This window comes from Ursus arctos, unplaced genomic scaffold (assembly GCF_023065955.2).
Source record: "Ursus arctos isolate Adak ecotype North America unplaced genomic scaffold, UrsArc2.0 scaffold_21, whole genome shotgun sequence".
NCBI lineage: Eukaryota > Metazoa > Chordata > Mammalia > Carnivora > Ursidae > Ursus > Ursus arctos.
This window is the reverse complement of record NW_026622886.1, coordinates 55,387,392-55,407,436: the sequence shown is the minus strand read 5'-3', so window position 1 is coordinate 55,407,436 and position 20,045 is coordinate 55,387,392.

Genomic DNA, 20,045 nt, shown 5'->3' with positions numbered 1-20,045 from the left:
CTTCCCACGGGAAAGTCTTTCTCCACCTGCAGACATGCTCCCAGGTGCCTGTGGCAAGGGGAAGGAAATGCCATACACTGACCTGGAAGAGACCACAGGGCCCAGGCACAGTCTGAACCCTTCCCTCATCCCGGCGGTTTTGCTAGCAGGAGTTCAACCCCAACGAACACAGCCCGGAGACCCCTGGGGCCAAAACGGCTTCCTACGAGCAATATGCTCTTGCTGTGGAAAACCTATCCCAAGTGGGGGTAGCCAGGTAAACAAAATGCCACACACCCAAGTGTAAGAAACAACACTGCCCAGGCATGGTCTAAGCCCCTCACCTCATCCCTGTGCTTTTGAGAGCCGGAGGGAAACCCGAGGCCCACGGCCATGAGACCCATTTGGCCAAAAACCGGCTTCCCACGGAAACAATTTTCCTGAGGTGCAGACCCTCTCACAAGTGGCTGTGGCAAGGTAAAGCAAATGCCATCCACGTCTCTGGAAGAAAGCACAGTGCCCAGCCATGTTCTACGCCCTCCCATCCTCACTGGGCTTCTGGCCGCAGGAGTGAAAAGAGAGGAGCACAGCACTGGGACCCATTTGGCCAAAAGCCTGCTTCCCACGGAAACAGTTTTCCTGAGGTGCAGACCCTCTCACAAGTGGTTGTGGAAGGTAAAGCAAATGCCATCCACTTCTCTGGAAGAAACCACAGTGCCCAGCCATGTTCTAAACCCTCCCATCCTCACTGGGCATCTGACAGCAGGAGTGAAAAGAGAGGAGCACAGCACTGGGACCCGTTTGGCAAAAATCGGCTTCCCACGAAAAAGTCTTTCTCCACGTGCCGACATGCTCCCAAGTGCCTGAGGCAAGGTGAAGGAAATGCCATACACTGACCTGGAAGAGACCACAGGGCCCAGGCACAGTCTGAGCCCTTTCCTTATCCCGTTGGTTTTGCTAGCAGGAGTTCCAGCCCAAGGAACCCAGCCCAGAGACCCCTTGGGGCAAAAACGGCTTGCGAGGAACAATAGGTGCTTGCTGTGGAAAACCTATGCAAATGGGGTTTGCCAGGTAAACAAAATGCCACACACCCAGGTGTAAGAAACAACATTGCCCAGGCAGGGTCTAAGCCCCTCACCTCGTCCCTGTGCTTTGGGGAGCTGGAGGGACACCCGAGGCCCACGGCCCTGAGACCCGTTTGGCCAAAAGCCGGCTTCCCACGAAAACAGTTTTCCTGAGGTGCAGACCCTCTCACAAGTGGTTGTGGCAGGGTAAAGCAAATGCCATCCACTTCTCTGGAAGAAACCACAGTGCCCAGCCATGTTCTAAGCCCTCCCATCCTCACTGGGCTTTTGGCAGCAGGAGTGAAAATAGAGGAGCACAGCACTGGGACCCATTTGGCCAAAAGCCGGCTTCCCTCGGAAACAGTTTTCCTGAGGTGCAGACCATCTCACAAGTGGTTGTGGCAAGGTAAAGCAAATGCCCTCCACTTCTCTGGAAGAAACCACAGTGCCCAGCCATGTTCTAAGCCCTCCCATCCTCCCTGGGCTTCTGGCAGCAGGAGTGAAAAGAGAGGAGCAGAGCACTGGGACCCGTTTGACAAAAACCGGCTTCCCACGGGAAAGTCTTTCTCTACGTGCAGACATGCTCCCAGGTGCCTGTGGCAAGGGGAAGGAAATGCCATACACTGACCTGGAAGAGACCACAGGGCCCAGGCACAGTCTGAACCCTTCCCTCATCCCGGCGGTTTTGTTAGCAGGAGTTCAACCCCAGCGAACACAGCCCGGAGACCCCTGGGGCAAAAACGTCTTCCGACGAACAATAGGTGCTTGCTGTGGAACACCTATCCCAAGTGGGGGTAGCCAGGTAAACAATGCCACACACCCAGGTGTAAGAAACAACATTGCCCAGGCATGGTCTAAGCCCCTCACCTCGTCCCTGTGCTTTGGGGAGCCGGAGGGACAGCCGAGGCCCACGGCCCTGAGACCCCTTTGCAAAAAGCCGGCTTCCCACGGAGACAGTTTTCCTGAGGTGCAGACCGTGTCACAAGTGGTTGTGGCAAGGTAAAGCAAATGCCCTCCACTTCTCTGGAAGAAACCACAGTGCCCAGCCATGTTCTAAGCCCTCCCATCCTCCCTGGGCTTCTGGCAGCAGGAGTGAAAAGAGAGGAGCAGAGCACTGGGACCCGTTTGACAAAAACCGGCTTCCCACGGGAAAGTCTTTCTCCACCTGCAGACATGCTCCCAGGTGCCTGTGGCAAGGGGAAGGAAATGCCATACACTGACCTGGAAGAGACCACAGGGCCCAGGCACAGTCTGAACCCTTCCCTCATCCCGGCGGTTTTGCTAGCAGGAGTTCAACCCCAACGAACACAGCCCGGAGACCCCTGGGGCCAAAACGGCTTCCTACGAGCAATATGCTCTTGCTGTGGAAAACCTATCCCAAGTGGGGGTAGCCAGGTAAACAAAATGCCACACACCCAAGTGTAAGAAACAACACTGCCCAGGCATGGTCTAAGCCCCTCACCTCATCCCTGTGCTTTTGAGAGCCGGAGGGAAACCCGAGGCCCACGGCCATGAGACCCATTTGGCCAAAAACCGGCTTCCCACGGAAACAATTTTCCTGAGGTGCAGACCCTCTCACAAGTGGCTGTGGCAAGGTAAAGCAAATGCCATCCACGTCTCTGGAAGAAAGCACAGTGCCCAGCCATGTTCTACGCCCTCCCATCCTCACTGGGCTTCTGGCCGCAGGAGTGAAAAGAGAGGAGCACAGCACTGGGACCCATTTGGCCAAAAGCCTGCTTCCCACGGAAACAGTTTTCCTGAGGTGCAGACCCTCTCACAAGTGGTTGTGGAAGGTAAAGCAAATGCCATCCACTTCTCTGGAAGAAACCACAGTGCCCAGCCATGTTCTAAACCCTCCCATCCTCACTGGGCATCTGACAGCAGGAGTGAAAAGAGAGGAGCACAGCACTGGGACCCGTTTGGCAAAAATCGGCTTCCCACGAAAAAGTCTTTCTCCACGTGCCGACATGCTCCCAAGTGCCTGAGGCAAGGTGAAGGAAATGCCATACACTGACCTGGAAGAGACCACAGGGCCCAGGCACAGTCTGAGCCCTTTCCTTATCCCGTTGGTTTTGCTAGCAGGAGTTCCAGCCCAAGGAACCCAGCCCAGAGACCCCTTGGGGCAAAAACGGCTTGCGAGGAACAATAGGTGCTTGCTGTGGAAAACCTATGCAAATGGGGTTTGCCAGGTAAACAAAATGCCACACACCCAGGTGTAAGAAACAACATTGCCCAGGCAGGGTCTAAGCCCCTCACCTCGTCCCTGTGCTTTGGGGAGCTGGAGGGACACCCGAGGCCCACGGCCCTGAGACCCGTTTGGCCAAAAGCCGGCTTCCCACGAAAACAGTTTTCCTGAGGTGCAGACCCTCTCACAAGTGGTTGTGGCAGGGTAAAGCAAATGCCATCCACTTCTCTGGAAGAAACCACAGTGCCCAGCCATGTTCTAAGCCCTCCCATCCTCACTGGGCTTTTGGCAGCAGGAGTGAAAATAGAGGAGCACAGCACTGGGACCCATTTGGCCAAAAGCCGGCTTCCCTCGGAAACAGTTTTCCTGAGGTGCAGACCATCTCACAAGTGGTTGTGGCAAGGTAAAGCAAATGCCCTCCACTTCTCTGGAAGAAACCACAGTGCCCAGCCATGTTCTAAGCCCTCCCATCCTCCCTGGGCTTCTGGCAGCAGGAGTGAAAAGAGAGGAGCAGAGCACTGGGACCCGTTTGACAAAAACCGGCTTCCCACGGGAAAGTCTTTCTCTACGTGCAGACATGCTCCCAGGTGCCTGTGGCAAGGGGAAGGAAATGCCATACACTGACCTGGAAGAGACCACAGGGCCCAGGCACAGTCTGAACCCTTCCCTCATCCCGGCGGTTTTGTTAGCAGGAGTTCAACCCCAGCGAACACAGCCCGGAGACCCCTGGGGCAAAAACGTCTTCCGACGAACAATAGGTGCTTGCTGTGGAACACCTATCCCAAGTGGGGGTAGCCAGGTAAACAATGCCACACACCCAGGTGTAAGAAACAACATTGCCCAGGCATGGTCTAAGCCCCTCACCTCGTCCCTGTGCTTTGGGGAGCCGGAGGGACAGCCGAGGCCCACGGCCCTGAGACCCCTTTGCAAAAAGCCGGCTTCCCACGGAGACAGTTTTCCTGAGGTGCAGACCGTGTCACAAGTGGTTGTGGCAAGGTAAAGCAAATGCCCTCCACTTCTCTGGAAGAAACCACAGTGCCCAGCCATGTTCTAAGCCCTCCCATCCTCCCTGGGCTTCTGGCAGCAGGAGTGAAAAGAGAGGAGCAGAGCACTGGGACCCGTTTGACAAAAACCGGCTTCCCACGGGAAAGTCTTTCTCCACCTGCAGACATGCTCCCAGGTGCCTGTGGCAAGGGGAAGGAAATGCCATACACTGACCTGGAAGAGACCACAGGGCCCAGGCACAGTCTGAACCCTTCCCTCATCCCGGCGGTTTTGCTAGCAGGAGTTCAACCCCAACGAACACAGCCCGGAGACCCCTGGGGCCAAAACGGCTTCCTACGAGCAATATGCTCTTGCTGTGGAAAACCTATCCCAAGTGGGGGTAGCCAGGTAAACAAAATGCCACACACCCAAGTGTAAGAAACAACACTGCCCAGGCATGGTCTAAGCCCCTCACCTCATCCCTGTGCTTTTGAGAGCCGGAGGGAAACCCGAGGCCCACGGCCATGAGACCCATTTGGCCAAAAACCGGCTTCCCACGGAAACAATTTTCCTGAGGTGCAGACCCTCTCACAAGTGGCTGTGGCAAGGTAAAGCAAATGCCATCCACGTCTCTGGAAGAAAGCACAGTGCCCAGCCATGTTCTACGCCCTCCCATCCTCACTGGGCTTCTGGCCGCAGGAGTGAAAAGAGAGGAGCACAGCACTGGGACCCATTTGGCCAAAAGCCTGCTTCCCACGGAAACAGTTTTCCTGAGGTGCAGACCCTCTCACAAGTGGTTGTGGAAGGTAAAGCAAATGCCATCCACTTCTCTGGAAGAAACCACAGTGCCCAGCCATGTTCTAAACCCTCCCATCCTCACTGGGCATCTGACAGCAGGAGTGAAAAGAGAGGAGCACAGCACTGGGACCCGTTTGGCAAAAATCGGCTTCCCACGAAAAAGTCTTTCTCCACGTGCCGACATGCTCCCAAGTGCCTGAGGCAAGGTGAAGGAAATGCCATACACTGACCTGGAAGAGACCACAGGGCCCAGGCACAGTCTGAGCCCTTTCCTTATCCCGTTGGTTTTGCTAGCAGGAGTTCCAGCCCAAGGAACCCAGCCCAGAGACCCCTTGGGGCAAAAACGGCTTGCGAGGAACAATAGGTGCTTGCTGTGGAAAACCTATGCAAATGGGGTTTGCCAGGTAAACAAAATGCCACACACCCAGGTGTAAGAAACAACATTGCCCAGGCAGGGTCTAAGCCCCTCACCTCGTCCCTGTGCTTTGGGGAGCTGGAGGGACACCCGAGGCCCACGGCCCTGAGACCCGTTTGGCCAAAAGCCGGCTTCCCACGAAAACAGTTTTCCTGAGGTGCAGACCCTCTCACAAGTGGTTGTGGCAGGGTAAAGCAAATGCCATCCACTTCTCTGGAAGAAACCACAGTGCCCAGCCATGTTCTAAGCCCTCCCATCCTCACTGGGCTTTTGGCAGCAGGAGTGAAAATAGAGGAGCACAGCACTGGGACCCATTTGGCCAAAAGCCGGCTTCCCTCGGAAACAGTTTTCCTGAGGTGCAGACCATCTCACAAGTGGTTGTGGCAAGGTAAAGCAAATGCCCTCCACTTCTCTGGAAGAAACCACAGTGCCCAGCCATGTTCTAAGCCCTCCCATCCTCCCTGGGCTTCTGGCAGCAGGAGTGAAAAGAGAGGAGCAGAGCACTGGGACCCGTTTGACAAAAACCGGCTTCCCACGGGAAAGTCTTTCTCTACGTGCAGACATGCTCCCAGGTGCCTGTGGCAAGGGGAAGGAAATGCCATACACTGACCTGGAAGAGACCACAGGGCCCAGGCACAGTCTGAACCCTTCCCTCATCCCGGCGGTTTTGTTAGCAGGAGTTCAACCCCAGCGAACACAGCCCGGAGACCCCTGGGGCAAAAACGTCTTCCGACGAACAATAGGTGCTTGCTGTGGAACACCTATCCCAAGTGGGGGTAGCCAGGTAAACAATGCCACACACCCAGGTGTAAGAAACAACATTGCCCAGGCATGGTCTAAGCCCCTCACCTCGTCCCTGTGCTTTGGGGAGCCGGAGGGACAGCCGAGGCCCACGGCCCTGAGACCCCTTTGCAAAAAGCCGGCTTCCCACGGAGACAGTTTTCCTGAGGTGCAGACCGTGTCACAAGTGGTTGTGGCAAGGTAAAGCAAATGCCCTCCACTTCTCTGGAAGAAACCACAGTGCCCAGCCATGTTCTAAGCCCTCCCATCCTCCCTGGGCTTCTGGCAGCAGGAGTGAAAAGAGAGGAGCAGAGCACTGGGACCCGTTTGACAAAAACCGGCTTCCCACGGGAAAGTCTTTCTCCACCTGCAGACATGCTCCCAGGTGCCTGTGGCAAGGGGAAGGAAATGCCATACACTGACCTGGAAGAGACCACAGGGCCCAGGCACAGTCTGAACCCTTCCCTCATCCCGGCGGTTTTGCTAGCAGGAGTTCAACCCCAACGAACACAGCCCGGAGACCCCTGGGGCCAAAACGGCTTCCTACGAGCAATATGCTCTTGCTGTGGAAAACCTATCCCAAGTGGGGGTAGCCAGGTAAACAAAATGCCACACACCCAAGTGTAAGAAACAACACTGCCCAGGCATGGTCTAAGCCCCTCACCTCATCCCTGTGCTTTTGAGAGCCGGAGGGAAACCCGAGGCCCACGGCCATGAGACCCATTTGGCCAAAAACCGGCTTCCCACGGAAACAATTTTCCTGAGGTGCAGACCCTCTCACAAGTGGCTGTGGCAAGGTAAAGCAAATGCCATCCACGTCTCTGGAAGAAAGCACAGTGCCCAGCCATGTTCTACGCCCTCCCATCCTCACTGGGCTTCTGGCCGCAGGAGTGAAAAGAGAGGAGCACAGCACTGGGACCCATTTGGCCAAAAGCCTGCTTCCCACGGAAACAGTTTTCCTGAGGTGCAGACCCTCTCACAAGTGGTTGTGGAAGGTAAAGCAAATGCCATCCACTTCTCTGGAAGAAACCACAGTGCCCAGCCATGTTCTAAACCCTCCCATCCTCACTGGGCATCTGACAGCAGGAGTGAAAAGAGAGGAGCACAGCACTGGGACCCGTTTGGCAAAAATCGGCTTCCCACGAAAAAGTCTTTCTCCACGTGCCGACATGCTCCCAAGTGCCTGAGGCAAGGTGAAGGAAATGCCATACACTGACCTGGAAGAGACCACAGGGCCCAGGCACAGTCTGAGCCCTTTCCTTATCCCGTTGGTTTTGCTAGCAGGAGTTCCAGCCCAAGGAACCCAGCCCAGAGACCCCTTGGGGCAAAAACGGCTTGCGAGGAACAATAGGTGCTTGCTGTGGAAAACCTATGCAAATGGGGTTTGCCAGGTAAACAAAATGCCACACACCCAGGTGTAAGAAACAACATTGCCCAGGCAGGGTCTAAGCCCCTCACCTCGTCCCTGTGCTTTGGGGAGCTGGAGGGACACCCGAGGCCCACGGCCCTGAGACCCGTTTGGCCAAAAGCCGGCTTCCCACGAAAACAGTTTTCCTGAGGTGCAGACCCTCTCACAAGTGGTTGTGGCAGGGTAAAGCAAATGCCATCCACTTCTCTGGAAGAAACCACAGTGCCCAGCCATGTTCTAAGCCCTCCCATCCTCACTGGGCTTTTGGCAGCAGGAGTGAAAATAGAGGAGCACAGCACTGGGACCCATTTGGCCAAAAGCCGGCTTCCCTCGGAAACAGTTTTCCTGAGGTGCAGACCATCTCACAAGTGGTTGTGGCAAGGTAAAGCAAATGCCCTCCACTTCTCTGGAAGAAACCACAGTGCCCAGCCATGTTCTAAGCCCTCCCATCCTCCCTGGGCTTCTGGCAGCAGGAGTGAAAAGAGAGGAGCAGAGCACTGGGACCCGTTTGACAAAAACCGGCTTCCCACGGGAAAGTCTTTCTCTACGTGCAGACATGCTCCCAGGTGCCTGTGGCAAGGGGAAGGAAATGCCATACACTGACCTGGAAGAGACCACAGGGCCCAGGCACAGTCTGAACCCTTCCCTCATCCCGGCGGTTTTGTTAGCAGGAGTTCAACCCCAGCGAACACAGCCCGGAGACCCCTGGGGCAAAAACGTCTTCCGACGAACAATAGGTGCTTGCTGTGGAACACCTATCCCAAGTGGGGGTAGCCAGGTAAACAATGCCACACACCCAGGTGTAAGAAACAACATTGCCCAGGCATGGTCTAAGCCCCTCACCTCGTCCCTGTGCTTTGGGGAGCCGGAGGGACAGCCGAGGCCCACGGCCATGAGACCCATTTGGCCAAAAACCGGCTTCCCACGGAAACAATTTTCCTGAGGTGCAGACCCTCTCACAAGTGGCTGTGGCAAGGTAAAGCAAATGCCATCCACGTCTCTGGAAGAAAGCACAGTGCCCAGCCATGTTCTACGCCCTCCCATCCTCACTGGGCTTCTGGCCGCAGGAGTGAAAAGAGAGGAGCACAGCACTGGGACCCATTTGGCCAAAAGCCTGCTTCCCACGGAAACAGTTTTCCTGAGGTGCAGACCCTCTCACAAGTGGTTGTGGAAGGTAAAGCAAATGCCATCCACTTCTCTGGAAGAAACCACAGTGCCCAGCCATGTTCTAAACCCTCCCATCCTCACTGGGCATCTGACAGCAGGAGTGAAAAGAGAGGAGCACAGCACTGGGACCCGTTTGGCAAAAATCGGCTTCCCACGAAAAAGTCTTTCTCCACGTGCCGACATGCTCCCAAGTGCCTGAGGCAAGGTGAAGGAAATGCCATACACTGACCTGGAAGAGACCACAGGGCCCAGGCACAGTCTGAGCCCTTTCCTTATCCCGTTGGTTTTGCTAGCAGGAGTTCCAGCCCAAGGAACCCAGCCCAGAGACCCCTTGGGGCAAAAACGGCTTGCGAGGAACAATAGGTGCTTGCTGTGGAAAACCTATGCAAATGGGGTTTGCCAGGTAAACAAAATGCCACACACCCAGGTGTAAGAAACAACATTGCCCAGGCAGGGTCTAAGCCCCTCACCTCGTCCCTGTGCTTTGGGGAGCTGGAGGGACACCCGAGGCCCACGGCCCTGAGACCCGTTTGGCCAAAAGCCGGCTTCCCACGAAAACAGTTTTCCTGAGGTGCAGACCCTCTCACAAGTGGTTGTGGCAGGGTAAAGCAAATGCCATCCACTTCTCTGGAAGAAACCACAGTGCCCAGCCATGTTCTAAGCCCTCCCATCCTCACTGGGCTTTTGGCAGCAGGAGTGAAAATAGAGGAGCACAGCACTGGGACCCATTTGGCCAAAAGCCGGCTTCCCTCGGAAACAGTTTTCCTGAGGTGCAGACCATCTCACAAGTGGTTGTGGCAAGGTAAAGCAAATGCCCTCCACTTCTCTGGAAGAAACCACAGTGCCCAGCCATGTTCTAAGCCCTCCCATCCTCCCTGGGCTTCTGGCAGCAGGAGTGAAAAGAGAGGAGCAGAGCACTGGGACCCGTTTGACAAAAACCGGCTTCCCACGGGAAAGTCTTTCTCTACGTGCAGACATGCTCCCAGGTGCCTGTGGCAAGGGGAAGGAAATGCCATACACTGACCTGGAAGAGACCACAGGGCCCAGGCACAGTCTGAACCCTTCCCTCATCCCGGCGGTTTTGTTAGCAGGAGTTCAACCCCAGCGAACACAGCCCGGAGACCCCTGGGGCAAAAACGTCTTCCGACGAACAATAGGTGCTTGCTGTGGAACACCTATCCCAAGTGGGGGTAGCCAGGTAAACAATGCCACACACCCAGGTGTAAGAAACAACATTGCCCAGGCATGGTCTAAGCCCCTCACCTCGTCCCTGTGCTTTGGGGAGCCGGAGGGACAGCCGAGGCCCACGGCCCTGAGACCCCTTTGCAAAAAGCCGGCTTCCCACGGAGACAGTTTTCCTGAGGTGCAGACCGTGTCACAAGTGGTTGTGGCAAGGTAAAGCAAATGCCCTCCACTTCTCTGGAAGAAACCACAGTGCCCAGCCATGTTCTAAGCCCTCCCATCCTCCCTGGGCTTCTGGCAGCAGGAGTGAAAAGAGAGGAGCAGAGCACTGGGACCCGTTTGACAAAAACCGGCTTCCCACGGGAAAGTCTTTCTCCACCTGCAGACATGCTCCCAGGTGCCTGTGGCAAGGGGAAGGAAATGCCATACACTGACCTGGAAGAGACCACAGGGCCCAGGCACAGTCTGAACCCTTCCCTCATCCCGGCGGTTTTGCTAGCAGGAGTTCAACCCCAACGAACACAGCCCGGAGACCCCTGGGGCCAAAACGGCTTCCTACGAGCAATATGCTCTTGCTGTGGAAAACCTATCCCAAGTGGGGGTAGCCAGGTAAACAAAATGCCACACACCCAAGTGTAAGAAACAACACTGCCCAGGCATGGTCTAAGCCCCTCACCTCATCCCTGTGCTTTTGAGAGCCGGAGGGAAACCCGAGGCCCACGGCCATGAGACCCATTTGGCCAAAAACCGGCTTCCCACGGAAACAATTTTCCTGAGGTGCAGACCCTCTCACAAGTGGCTGTGGCAAGGTAAAGCAAATGCCATCCACGTCTCTGGAAGAAAGCACAGTGCCCAGCCATGTTCTACGCCCTCCCATCCTCACTGGGCTTCTGGCCGCAGGAGTGAAAAGAGAGGAGCACAGCACTGGGACCCATTTGGCCAAAAGCCTGCTTCCCACGGAAACAGTTTTCCTGAGGTGCAGACCCTCTCACAAGTGGTTGTGGAAGGTAAAGCAAATGCCATCCACTTCTCTGGAAGAAACCACAGTGCCCAGCCATGTTCTAAACCCTCCCATCCTCACTGGGCATCTGACAGCAGGAGTGAAAAGAGAGGAGCACAGCACTGGGACCCGTTTGGCAAAAATCGGCTTCCCACGAAAAAGTCTTTCTCCACGTGCCGACATGCTCCCAAGTGCCTGAGGCAAGGTGAAGGAAATGCCATACACTGACCTGGAAGAGACCACAGGGCCCAGGCACAGTCTGAGCCCTTTCCTTATCCCGTTGGTTTTGCTAGCAGGAGTTCCAGCCCAAGGAACCCAGCCCAGAGACCCCTTGGGGCAAAAACGGCTTGCGAGGAACAATAGGTGCTTGCTGTGGAAAACCTATGCAAATGGGGTTTGCCAGGTAAACAAAATGCCACACACCCAGGTGTAAGAAACAACATTGCCCAGGCAGGGTCTAAGCCCCTCACCTCGTCCCTGTGCTTTGGGGAGCTGGAGGGACACCCGAGGCCCACGGCCCTGAGACCCGTTTGGCCAAAAGCCGGCTTCCCACGAAAACAGTTTTCCTGAGGTGCAGACCCTCTCACAAGTGGTTGTGGCAGGGTAAAGCAAATGCCATCCACTTCTCTGGAAGAAACCACAGTGCCCAGCCATGTTCTAAGCCCTCCCATCCTCACTGGGCTTTTGGCAGCAGGAGTGAAAATAGAGGAGCACAGCACTGGGACCCATTTGGCCAAAAGCCGGCTTCCCTCGGAAACAGTTTTCCTGAGGTGCAGACCATCTCACAAGTGGTTGTGGCAAGGTAAAGCAAATGCCCTCCACTTCTCTGGAAGAAACCACAGTGCCCAGCCATGTTCTAAGCCCTCCCATCCTCCCTGGGCTTCTGGCAGCAGGAGTGAAAAGAGAGGAGCAGAGCACTGGGACCCGTTTGACAAAAACCGGCTTCCCACGGGAAAGTCTTTCTCTACGTGCAGACATGCTCCCAGGTGCCTGTGGCAAGGGGAAGGAAATGCCATACACTGACCTGGAAGAGACCACAGGGCCCAGGCACAGTCTGAACCCTTCCCTCATCCCGGCGGTTTTGTTAGCAGGAGTTCAACCCCAGCGAACACAGCCCGGAGACCCCTGGGGCAAAAACGTCTTCCGACGAACAATAGGTGCTTGCTGTGGAACACCTATCCCAAGTGGGGGTAGCCAGGTAAACAATGCCACACACCCAGGTGTAAGAAACAACATTGCCCAGGCATGGTCTAAGCCCCTCACCTCGTCCCTGTGCTTTGGGGAGCCGGAGGGACAGCCGAGGCCCACGGCCCTGAGACCCCTTTGCAAAAAGCCGGCTTCCCACGGAGACAGTTTTCCTGAGGTGCAGACCGTGTCACAAGTGGTTGTGGCAAGGTAAAGCAAATGCCCTCCACTTCTCTGGAAGAAACCACAGTGCCCAGCCATGTTCTAAGCCCTCCCATCCTCCCTGGGCTTCTGGCAGCAGGAGTGAAAAGAGAGGAGCAGAGCACTGGGACCCGTTTGACAAAAACCGGCTTCCCACGGGAAAGTCTTTCTCCACCTGCAGACATGCTCCCAGGTGCCTGTGGCAAGGGGAAGGAAATGCCATACACTGACCTGGAAGAGACCACAGGGCCCAGGCACAGTCTGAACCCTTCCCTCATCCCGGCGGTTTTGCTAGCAGGAGTTCAACCCCAACGAACACAGCCCGGAGACCCCTGGGGCCAAAACGGCTTCCTACGAGCAATATGCTCTTGCTGTGGAAAACCTATCCCAAGTGGGGGTAGCCAGGTAAACAAAATGCCACACACCCAAGTGTAAGAAACAACACTGCCCAGGCATGGTCTAAGCCCCTCACCTCATCCCTGTGCTTTTGAGAGCCGGAGGGAAACCCGAGGCCCACGGCCATGAGACCCATTTGGCCAAAAACCGGCTTCCCACGGAAACAATTTTCCTGAGGTGCAGACCCTCTCACAAGTGGCTGTGGCAAGGTAAAGCAAATGCCATCCACGTCTCTGGAAGAAAGCACAGTGCCCAGCCATGTTCTACGCCCTCCCATCCTCACTGGGCTTCTGGCCGCAGGAGTGAAAAGAGAGGAGCACAGCACTGGGACCCATTTGGCCAAAAGCCTGCTTCCCACGGAAACAGTTTTCCTGAGGTGCAGACCCTCTCACAAGTGGTTGTGGAAGGTAAAGCAAATGCCATCCACTTCTCTGGAAGAAACCACAGTGCCCAGCCATGTTCTAAACCCTCCCATCCTCACTGGGCATCTGACAGCAGGAGTGAAAAGAGAGGAGCACAGCACTGGGACCCGTTTGGCAAAAATCGGCTTCCCACGAAAAAGTCTTTCTCCACGTGCCGACATGCTCCCAAGTGCCTGAGGCAAGGTGAAGGAAATGCCATACACTGACCTGGAAGAGACCACAGGGCCCAGGCACAGTCTGAGCCCTTTCCTTATCCCGTTGGTTTTGCTAGCAGGAGTTCCAGCCCAAGGAACCCAGCCCAGAGACCCCTTGGGGCAAAAACGGCTTGCGAGGAACAATAGGTGCTTGCTGTGGAAAACCTATGCAAATGGGGTTTGCCAGGTAAACAAAATGCCACACACCCAGGTGTAAGAAACAACATTGCCCAGGCAGGGTCTAAGCCCCTCACCTCGTCCCTGTGCTTTGGGGAGCTGGAGGGACACCCGAGGCCCACGGCCCTGAGACCCGTTTGGCCAAAAGCCGGCTTCCCACGAAAACAGTTTTCCTGAGGTGCAGACCCTCTCACAAGTGGTTGTGGCAGGGTAAAGCAAATGCCATCCACTTCTCTGGAAGAAACCACAGTGCCCAGCCATGTTCTAAGCCCTCCCATCCTCACTGGGCTTTTGGCAGCAGGAGTGAAAATAGAGGAGCACAGCACTGGGACCCATTTGGCCAAAAGCCGGCTTCCCTCGGAAACAGTTTTCCTGAGGTGCAGACCATCTCACAAGTGGTTGTGGCAAGGTAAAGCAAATGCCCTCCACTTCTCTGGAAGAAACCACAGTGCCCAGCCATGTTCTAAGCCCTCCCATCCTCCCTGGGCTTCTGGCAGCAGGAGTGAAAAGAGAGGAGCAGAGCACTGGGACCCGTTTGACAAAAACCGGCTTCCCACGGGAAAGTCTTTCTCTACGTGCAGACATGCTCCCAGGTGCCTGTGGCAAGGGGAAGGAAATGCCATACACTGACCTGGAAGAGACCACAGGGCCCAGGCACAGTCTGAACCCTTCCCTCATCCCGGCGGTTTTGTTAGCAGGAGTTCAACCCCAGCGAACACAGCCCGGAGACCCCTGGGGCAAAAACGTCTTCCGACGAACAATAGGTGCTTGCTGTGGAACACCTATCCCAAGTGGGGGTAGCCAGGTAAACAATGCCACACACCCAGGTGTAAGAAACAACATTGCCCAGGCATGGTCTAAGCCCCTCACCTCGTCCCTGTGCTTTGGGGAGCCGGAGGGACAGCCGAGGCCCACGGCCCTGAGACCCCTTTGCAAAAAGCCGGCTTCCCACGGAGACAGTTTTCCTGAGGTGCAGACCGTGTCACAAGTGGTTGTGGCAAGGTAAAGCAAATGCCCTCCACTTCTCTGGAAGAAACCACAGTGCCCAGCCATGTTCTAAGCCCTCCCATCCTCCCTGGGCTTCTGGCAGCAGGAGTGAAAAGAGAGGAGCAGAGCACTGGGACCCGTTTGACAAAAACCGGCTTCCCACGGGAAAGTCTTTCTCCACCTGCAGACATGCTCCCAGGTGCCTGTGGCAAGGGGAAGGAAATGCCATACACTGACCTGGAAGAGACCACAGGGCCCAGGCACAGTCTGAACCCTTCCCTCATCCCGGCGGTTTTGCTAGCAGGAGTTCAACCCCAACGAACACAGCCCGGAGACCCCTGGGGCCAAAACGGCTTCCTACGAGCAATATGCTCTTGCTGTGGAAAACCTATCCCAAGTGGGGGTAGCCAGGTAAACAAAATGCCACACACCCAAGTGTAAGAAACAACACTGCCCAGGCATGGTCTAAGCCCCTCACCTCATCCCTGTGCTTTTGAGAGCCGGAGGGAAACCCGAGGCCCACGGCCATGAGACCCATTTGGCCAAAAACCGGCTTCCCACGGAAACAATTTTCCTGAGGTGCAGACCCTCTCACAAGTGGCTGTGGCAAGGTAAAGCAAATGCCATCCACGTCTCTGGAAGAAAGCACAGTGCCCAGCCATGTTCTACGCCCTCCCATCCTCACTGGGCTTCTGGCCGCAGGAGTGAAAAGAGAGGAGCACAGCACTGGGACCCATTTGGCCAAAAGCCTGCTTCCCACGGAAACAGTTTTCCTGAGGTGCAGACCCTCTCACAAGTGGTTGTGGAAGGTAAAGCAAATGCCATCCACTTCTCTGGAAGAAACCACAGTGCCCAGCCATGTTCTAAACCCTCCCATCCTCACTGGGCATCTGACAGCAGGAGTGAAAAGAGAGGAGCACAGCACTGGGACCCGTTTGGCAAAAATCGGCTTCCCACGAAAAAGTCTTTCTCCACGTGCCGACATGCTCCCAAGTGCCTGAGGCAAGGTGAAGGAAATGCCATACACTGACCTGGAAGAGACCACAGGGCCCAGGCACAGTCTGAGCCCTTTCCTTATCCCGTTGGTTTTGCTAGCAGGAGTTCCAGCCCAAGGAACCCAGCCCAGAGACCCCTTGGGGCAAAAACGGCTTGCGAGGAACAATAGGTGCTTGCTGTGGAAAACCTATGCAAATGGGGTTTGCCAGGTAAACAAAATGCCACACACCCAGGTGTAAGAAACAACATTGCCCAGGCAGGGTCTAAGCCCCTCACCTCGTCCCTGTGCTTTGGGGAGCTGGAGGGACACCCGAGGCCCACGGCCCTGAGACCCGTTTGGCCAAAAGCCGGCTTCCCACGAAAACAGTTTTCCTGAGGTGCAGACCCTCTCACAAGTGGTTGTGGCAGGGTAAAGCAAATGCCATCCACTTCTCTGGAAGAAACCACAGTGCCCAGCCATGTTCTAAGCCCTCCCATCCTCACTGGGCTTTTGGCAGCAGGAGTGAAAATAGAGGAGCACAGCACTGGGACCCATTTGGCCAAAAGCCGGCTTCCCTCGGAAACAGTTTTCCTGAGGTGCAGACCATCTCACAAGTGGTTGTGGCAAGGTAAAGCAAATGCCCTCCACTTCTCTGGAAGAAACCACAGTGCCCAGCCATGTTCTAAGCCCTCCCATCCTCCCTGGGCTTCTGGCAGCAGGAGTGAAAAGAGAGGAGCAGAGCACTGGGACCCGTTTGACAAAAACCGGCTTCCCACGGGAAAGTCTTTCTCTACGTGCAGACATGCTCCCAGGTGCCTGTGGCAAGGGGAAGGAAATGCCATACACTGACCTGGAAGAGACCACAGGGCCCAGGCACAGTCTGAACCCTTCCCTCATCCCGGCGGTTTTGTTAGCAGGAGTTCAACCCCAGCGAACACAGCCCGGAGACCCCTGGGGCAAAAACGTCTTCCGACGAACAATAGGTGCTTGCTGTGGAACACCTATCCCAAGTGGGGGTAGCCAGGTAAACAATGCCACACACCCAGGTGTAAGAAACAACATTGCCCAGGCATGGTCTAAGCCCCTCACCTCGTCCCTGTGCTTTGGGGAGCCGGAGGGACAGCCGAGGCCCACGGCCCTGAGACCCCTTTGCAAAAAGCCGGCTTCCCACGGAGACAGTTTTCCTGAGGTGCAGACCGTGTCACAAGTGGTTGTGGCAAGGTAAAGCAAATGCCCTCCACTTCTCTGGAAGAAACCACAGTGCCCAGCCATGTTCTAAGCCCTCCCATCCTCCCTGGGCTTCTGGCAGCAGGAGTGAAAAGAGAGGAGCAGAGCACTGGGACCCGTTTGACAAAAACCGGCTTCCCACGGGAAAGTCTTTCTCCACCTGCAGACATGCTCCCAGGTGCCTGTGGCAAGGGGAAGGAAATGCCATACACTGACCTGGAAGAGACCACAGGGCCCAGGCACAGTCTGAACCCTTCCCTCATCCCGGCGGTTTTGCTAGCAGGAGTTCAACCCCAACGAACACAGCCCGGAGACCCCTGGGGCCAAAACGGCTTCCTACGAGCAATATGCTCTTGCTGTGGAAAACCTATCCCAAGTGGGGGTAGCCAGGTAAACAAAATGCCACACACCCAAGTGTAAGAAACAACACTGCCCAGGCATGGTCTAAGCCCCTCACCTCATCCCTGTGCTTTTGAGAGCCGGAGGGAAACCCGAGGCCCACGGCCATGAGACCCATTTGGCCAAAAACCGGCTTCCCACGGAAACAATTTTCCTGAGGTGCAGACCCTCTCACAAGTGGCTGTGGCAAGGTAAAGCAAATGCCATCCACGTCTCTGGAAGAAAGCACAGTGCCCAGCCATGTTCTACGCCCTCCCATCCTCACTGGGCTTCTGGCCGCAGGAGTGAAAAGAGAGGAGCACAGCACTGGGACCCATTTGGCCAAAAGCCTGCTTCCCACGGAAACAGTTTTCCTGAGGTGCAGACCCTCTCACAAGTGGTTGTGGAAGGTAAAGCAAATGCCATCCACTTCTCTGGAAGAAACCACAGTGCCCAGCCATGTTCTAAACCCTCCCATCCTCACTGGGCATCTGACAGCAGGAGTGAAAAGAGAGGAGCACAGCACTGGGACCCGTTTGGCAAAAATCGGCTTCCCACGAAAAAGTCTTTCTCCACGTGCCGACATGCTCCCAAGTGCCTGAGGCAAGGTGAAGGAAATGCCATACACTGACCTGGAAGAGACCACAGGGCCCAGGCACAGTCTGAGCCCTTTCCTTATCCCGTTGGTTTTGCTAGCAGGAGTTCCAGCCCAAGGAACCCAGCCCAGAGACCCCTTGGGGCAAAAACGGCTTGCGAGGAACAATAGGTGCTTGCTGTGGAAAACCTATGCAAATGGGGTTTGCCAGGTAAACAAAATGCCACACACCCAGGTGTAAGAAACAACATTGCCCAGGCAGGGTCTAAGCCCCTCACCTCGTCCCTGTGCTTTGGGGAGCTGGAGGGACACCCGAGGCCCACGGCCCTGAGACCCGTTTGGCCAAAAGCCGGCTTCCCACGAAAACAGTTTTCCTGAGGTGCAGACCCTCTCACAAGTGGTTGTGGCAGGGTAAAGCAAATGCCATCCACTTCTCTGGAAGAAACCACAGTGCCCAGCCATGTTCTAAGCCCTCCCATCCTCACTGGGCTTTTGGCAGCAGGAGTGAAAATAGAGGAGCACAGCACTGGGACCCATTTGGCCAAAAGCCGGCTTCCCTCGGAAACAGTTTTCCTGAGGTGCAGACCATCTCACAAGTGGTTGTGGCAAGGTAAAGCAAATGCCCTCCACTTCTCTGGAAGAAACCACAGTGCCCAGCCATGTTCTAAGCCCTCCCATCCTCCCTGGGCTTCTGGCAGCAGGAGTGAAAAGAGAGGAGCAGAGCACTGGGACCCGTTTGACAAAAACCGGCTTCCCACGGGAAAGTCTTTCTCTACGTGCAGACATGCTCCCAGGTGCCTGTGGCAAGGGGAAGGAAATGCCATACACTGACCTGGAAGAGACCACAGGGCCCAGGCACAGTCTGAACCCTTCCCTCATCCCGGCGGTTTTGTTAGCAGGAGTTCAACCCCAGCGAACACAGCCCGGAGACCCCTGGGGCAAAAACGTCTTCCGACGAACAATAGGTGCTTGCTGTGGAACACCTATCCCAAGTGGGGGTAGCCAGGTAAACAATGCCACACACCCAGGTGTAAGAAACAACATTGCCCAGGCATGGTCTAAGCCCCTCACCTCGTCCCTGTGCTTTGGGGAGCCGGAGGGACAGCCGAGGCCCACGGCCCTGAGACCCCTTTGCAAAAAGCCGGCTTCCCACGGAGACAGTTTTCCTGAGGTGCAGACCGTGTCACAAGTGGTTGTGGCAAGGTAAAGCAAATGCCCTCCACTTCTCTGGAAGAAACCACAGTGCCCAGCCATGTTCTAAGCCCTCCCATCCTCCCTGGGCTTCTGGCAGCAGGAGTGAAAAGAGAGGAGCAGAGCACTGGGACCCGTTTGACAAAAACCGGCTTCCCACGGGAAAGTCTTTCTCCACCTGCAGACATGCTCCCAGGTGCCTGTGGCAAGGGGAAGGAAATGCCATACACTGACCTGGAAGAGACCACAGGGCCCAGGCACAGTCTGAACCCTTCCCTCATCCCGGCGGTTTTGCTAGCAGGAGTTCAACCCCAACGAACACAGCCCGGAGACCCCTGGGGCCAAAACGGCTTCCTACGAGCAATATGCTCTTGCTGTGGAAAACCTATCCCAAGTGGGGGTAGCCAGGTAAACAAAATGCCACACACCCAAGTGTAAGAAACAACACTGCCCAGGCATGGTCTAAGCCCCTCACCTCATCCCTGTGCTTTTGAGAGCCGGAGGGAAACCCGAGGCCCACGGCCATGAGACCCATTTGGCCAAAAACCGGCTTCCCACGGAAACAATTTTCCTGAGGTGCAGACCCTCTCACAAGTGGCTGTGGCAAGGTAAAGCAAATGCCATCCACGTCTCTGGAAGAAAGCACAGTGCCCAGCCATGTTCTACGCCCTCCCATCCTCACTGGGCTTCTGGCCGCAGGAGTGAAAAGAGAGGAGCACAGCACTGGGACCCATTTGGCCAAAAGCCTGCTTCCCACGGAAACAGTTTTCCTGAGGTGCAGACCCTCTCACAAGTGGTTGTGGAAGGTAAAGCAAATGCCATCCACTTCTCTGGAAGAAACCACAGTGCCCAGCCATGTTCTAAACCCTCCCATCCTCACTGGGCATCTGACAGCAGGAGTGAAAAGAGAGGAGCACAGCACTGGGACCCGTTTGGCAAAAATCGGCTTCCCACGAAAAAGTCTTTCTCCACGTGCCGACATGCTCCCAAGTGCCTGAGGCAAGGTGAAGGAAATGCCATACACTGACCTGGAAGAGACCACAGGGCCCAGGCACAGTCTGAGCCCTTTCCTTATCCCGTTGGTTTTGCTAGCAGGAGTTCCAGCCCAAGGAACCCAGCCCAGAGACCCCTTGGGGCAAAAACGGCTTGCGAGG